Source organism: Salvelinus alpinus, chromosome 36, assembly GCF_045679555.1.
Source record: "Salvelinus alpinus chromosome 36, SLU_Salpinus.1, whole genome shotgun sequence".
NCBI classification, from domain to species: Eukaryota; Metazoa; Chordata; class Actinopteri; order Salmoniformes; family Salmonidae; genus Salvelinus; species Salvelinus alpinus.
The window spans coordinates 9,664,347-9,670,102 of NC_092121.1; positions in this window are offsets into that span (position 1 = coordinate 9,664,347).

A 5,756-nucleotide genomic window follows, 5' to 3' on the forward strand; every position below is an offset into this window, starting at 1 on the left:
TTTAATGCTATTATTGATAACATATCAAACCCTAATCCTAGCTTCATGTGCACAACCCGGTTCAACCCTAAACCTAGACATATCCCTATGTAGTTTTTATGAAAGGTACGTTCAGGTAAAGTAGCTATTCATAAGCAATTCGTTTAAACTAAGATGAACAAATATTGTGTGTTGTAAACATTCAAGCTCTAACAGACCATGCTTTAAAAGCTCAATTGGTTCAGCTTATTAACAATTTCCCCCATGAAACAAATAGCTTACCACCTCATGGGTATCTTAGCCCATATGCTGTAGATTTTCAACGTCTCTAACTCTCAGTGTGACTAATTAAAAGCAAATTCCGCCTGAGGGAATAGCAATTGCTTTCATGGGAATTGCTTTTATCCCTATATGGGATTTCAGTCCCAACATCAATATTCATAAGTACAGTATTGAGACATTTAGAAAAGCAATAAGGAGTTGTAACAGTCACATTACAGCTCATTGTGTTCTTTGCTATGCTAGGATTGGCAACATGCACATTACCCATCTAAAAGCCAGGCTGGAGTATGTATCGTTTTCTTGTCCACCCGTTAATAATAGGAGGAAACACATGTGACACACAATCCACATTAGAAATGCTTTGTGTTGTTTTGAGAACCTTCATTAGTAAAAGGTAGTAGGACAATAATGCTCTACAGTGGTCAGTATCACACATCATGCATTCTGAAGGTTGGAAAATATAATGAGCTAATCCGATCTCAATAGAAGACAGCAACTATTATCATGCCAAGAGTAAAACTAATTTACATTGCAAGACGTGAGGAGCCTCAATTAGCTAAATCCCACTTCAGGTCTACTGTATGGCTAATAAAATGACTATTATCATACTAATAGTCCCAGGTTCAGTCTCACCCAATTCTTATGAAGCATTTTCTAAGACCTTTCTAGTCAGGCTCACCATCCTACACATTTTATAATTGTCTCTCCAAATGGTGGTTCGATAAAACATCCACCTACTCCATTGATCCTATTCTTTCGATGGCAGGCAATCATTTCCCATGTTTCATTCACTGGCATTACAATGAGTACAGACAGTAAATATAATTATTGAACTACAGGCTCTCGGTTTGCACTGATATGATTATAGAAAGGTATTGTTTGTCTGGTGATTTTTTTGAGGATTTTTCAATGACGCTCTATTAGGCTCAGTACTTGTTTCTAAATTGTCGTGGCAACCAATCAATATGCCTGCAGCCGCCCTTGTCCTCAGAGCGCTTACCCTCATCTGTTTCACACCTTGTAGTGTTACATCCTTGAATAAATATGAAACTGTGTGAAGATAGAGCACACAGTGCTGTGAGTGCACACAAAAGAGGATTATTTTTCTCCATTAAAGCCAGTTGAGGCTGCTGAGGGGAGGACGGCTCATAGTAAAGGCAGGAATGGAGTCAATGGAATGTATCAACCACATGGAAACCACGTCTGATACCATTCCATTGACTCCACTCTAGCCATTATTATGAGCCGTCCTCCCCTCAGCAGCCTCCACTGATTTAGGCCTACCTGTTCTTGGCAGATTGCTCCTTTTCCTCTAGGAAGTAACTCATACTGTAGTAGAATATCAAGGAAAGCAGCGAGAGAGAGTGAGAGAGAAAGAAAGGGGAGAAAGAGGGAGCCCCCAGAGATCCTTGCATCTCTGGAATTTGACCTGGGAGCAGGCAGCATTTGCATACAGGAGTTGCCTCTGCTTCACTTTGAAGGAGCTCCTGATTAAAGAATAAATCTTGTAAAGAAGAAAGCCAAATGTAATTATCATGCATAGACATTACAGAATGACTCTGGCCAATGTGTGCTACACGAAAGCAACGTTATGCATAAACAGCATGATTATGACTCATCAGTGTATCATCATCATGGTGGGAGTGCATTCCTTAATGTAATCACGCGGTAAGGCATTTCAATTTGAAATGTAGCTTGTCACACCCAAAACTCAAAGCAAGCAATTAAGGCTGGGATGAAAGCTTTTATTTTGGCACACAGTAATTGACTGTAACATCTGCCAAGTGTGCAGTGGTGGAGTGTGCAGTGGTGAAGTTAAATAGAGAGTGGTTTGTCTCTACGAATTCGTCCCTGAGATGTGTTCTCTGACTCATTCACTGTTAGGATAACTCTATTGTGTGGAAGACTTCCTCCATCCCAGAATGACGCAGCTCGGACACAATGTCCTGTATTTGTATAATGACAAAAGACAGAGACTCAAATCCATGTCCACGCACCAGCTGAGTGAAGAATCAAGTGCCTTACTGTCTGACATTGTACCACTTCAATCTGTAGGGCAGATGATACAACTGCAATGAGTTTTCTTTCAAAGACAACTTCATTGGTATCCTAAAATGTCTATTATCCTTCAATATTACCAAACTAGAAGCAGGATAATGAAACATTTGTGACAAACAAATTAAATGTGTTCCTACAAACTGGCAAAATGTCTGTGCTTTAATTTTATGAACTGTTTTATTGCCTTGCAGTAGAGCTTGAACATTCTCTTCCAGCAGGTCAATACTCCATCTAATTGTCTTTTTAATTGAAAAATACGTCATTGTCTCTCACCACAGAGAGTTACTAACTCCTCAAGACCGTTATTGCAGCACTTCCGTGGACTGATAGATGTGAAAAGTTTTGATATCAGGCTACCCTTATTGCTTTAAGCCTCAGACACTTTTTTCTTGAAGAACAATTTAGTGGTTAGTGATTAATGGTTTCATTTGTACGGTTTCAGGCTTGTACTGAATTGAATCTGTTCTTATGTAACAGTCTCTCCTCTCTCATGAGCATTACGGACTTTATTAAGCTTGGGTGATAAAGTGTGGGCCAACTGGGTGGATTACAAACATACCCTAAGTGTATATAGGGAATATGCTGTTTGATTAGATGGCATTGAATGTGCCATGATTAATTCTTGAAAGAAGACGTGAAATACATAGTAATGTGTTGTAATTACTGATGATCCAAGGAAAAGTCATAGAGGTGAGTGGACAAACCCTAACCTCCATTTCCCTCAGAACCCATCTTCAGTGTAGACACTTCCTGTGAAGATGATCATAGCAGAGCAGAAAGTCTAGAGGAGTGGGGTGCTTTAGTCATGGCCTTGATGCTGTTTAAACCCCTCCATTCCTGAAATCCGTGGTTGTCAAGCAGCAGTAAACGTGATCTATGAGACTTCAGCATCCGGTTGCTATGACTCAGGGTAGAATTAACTCGAAGAACAATTTGGAACATAAATAGATGACGTTTGAAAGAAACTCACCCCAGTTACTTCTTAGCACAATATAGATTGTTCTTTTTAAAGCTTTTTTTGCTTGATATGGATCTAAGAAAGTCAGCCAGAACAGAATACACACACGCGTGCACAGACACACACACTTTAATTCTCTAAAATAAGGGACTTAATCATTTCCAACACTCAGCATGCAGTTAGCAAGCTCCCTCACTGCTTTTGATATATCCTATATCTGATTTATGATAGTTTATAGCGTTCTCCACTTGGTCATTTTGTACATATGTATACATTCGATTTTCTGTTGATATCTCATTGATATCAAATTATTAGAGGTTTGCAAGTTGTTTTTTGAAATAAGTCACTGTAATTATATCTACGACCACTGCGCGTCCTGCGCGTAATGGTTATATGAGCAGGTTTTCCAACAGTTTCCAACACCGAGCCTAATATTTCCACTCTGGTTGTGTCTGTTCATTAGTAATTCCAGCTCAGGGCTGGTGTCTACATAGGGGATGTAATCCACACCCACGGATTCCATTTATTATCCTCCTCGCTCCCTGCAAAAGACGCCTTCTTCTACTGCAACAGATGTAGGCCTAATTAGAAAGGCACCAGGCATATAAATGGTAGGAAACATTCACAAATTAAAGGTTTCTCTGGGCAAGAGTGCTTGTTCAATCCAATATGTGAAATCAAACAAGGACTGTGGAAACATCCAACAACAATCCAACAAGAACTACATGGCTGGCTGAAGGAGGGAGCTTGAAGAATGTGCTTAGGCGTATAATGCTGCCAAGTGTGCCTACGTACCCTTAAAGGAAATACAGTATACTTAACCCCTACTTGCTGATAGTGGTGCTGCATGAGTCCCTCTTGACTATCAAACATCTCGAATATTGAAAACACTAATAGGCAAGGTTGGCATGGACAGATCAGCTATTAAAGGGAAATCAATTGTTGGGTCAAGAGAGGGTAATGCCGGGGAGTTGGATATATGGTTTGAGATTGACAAAGCACAGGTTTATCTAAGGACTGTGAGGAAATAGCATAGAATTAGGAATTAGAATACTAGAATGGTCATGAACCTTCTTATGATGATATAAAAGGTCAGACATTTTGGTAAGGGAGTTAAGCCATTGGCCAGCCAGTGCTGTGATAGTATCTTATGTAAAACAATTCATTTGAAGATTACCGCCACAGTATGTTTGTTTTCTAGCTAGCCAGAAAGTTTAAGTGGAATGATTCCCCCCAAAATTCCAATGAACTACATTCCATACTAACAATGGAGTCAATCCACAGCCACACACTGCTGAACTTAGTTGATAGGACTTAGAAAACTTGTAAATGCAACAAGTATCAATATTGTATCATAGTATAACACACAGCTTTTCAAGAAAACAAACATTGAGACACTTATGGTCTGTTTACATATATTTTACAGGCTATTTATACCAAATATTTGTATAAAACTGGTGTAAACTGTACTTATAATGATATGACAATATTTTAGCTTGACAATAATTCTGTTACACAATTTCTGATACATCGCATGCCCAGGCGTGTCACTTCGGTATCGCAGAGTATGGCAGTCGCCTTACCCTAGCTCAGCACCAACAATTTAAAATAGGCTACTAAAATCATTCCAATCCCGATTAAAGGGCAAATGCAGTTTAGAGGGCTGGTTTTAGGACCATGCGGATAACTCAGAGCAGGACGGGAAGGTTGTTTGGCCGGATAGCTGGCTTTAGGCCTATGGACCGCGCATTGACACAGCTCTGCAGTGAGTGAACAGCGCAACTTTTCTCTCAAAACAGTGCAGATCTGGGAGATGTCTCTAGATGGCTAGATAACTGCTGTTTGACTTTACATGAAACTAGAGTGTTTGATCCCGGTGCTGAGCTAGTGCGTATACCAGAGAATTGCTGTATGACGTGTTTGTAGAATGTTAAGTCTCCTGTCGACAGAGGTGAAGGAAGTTACAGTAGCCAAGGTGATAATGGCTGGATTACATTTTGGTTGTTTTTTCTGTTCCCAAAATGCATTTTAGAGTTTTGAATTGTGTAGAAATGCAGTAAATGAGCTTGAACTTTATAAACCCCACCCCCTGCACTTTGCCATACCCTAGCTTTAGCTGAAATGACACCCCTGCCTTGCTTTTATTTCCCTGAATCAGTAAAAGAAGGAATGCATCACCTATGCCTCTACTGCCATTCATTCCAATTAGACTGGTTTGGATTTCTGCCTGGCCACAATGGCTGCCATTTTCAGACCATTCTGGAACTTTGATGGTTATAACATAGCGCCTCTAGTAATTTAATCGGATCTTTATAATAATAACACTTTTCGTACAGATTCTCAGTCACACACAAAAAAAAGATGTCAGGGAGCTGGTCTTCCACAGCTGGATGATGATGCAGTTCTGTACAGGAGAAGCTGTAGTCAAGCTGGTGTCGTTGGGCCAGCTAGGGAGTAAGATTATTCAGACAGGCAGGAC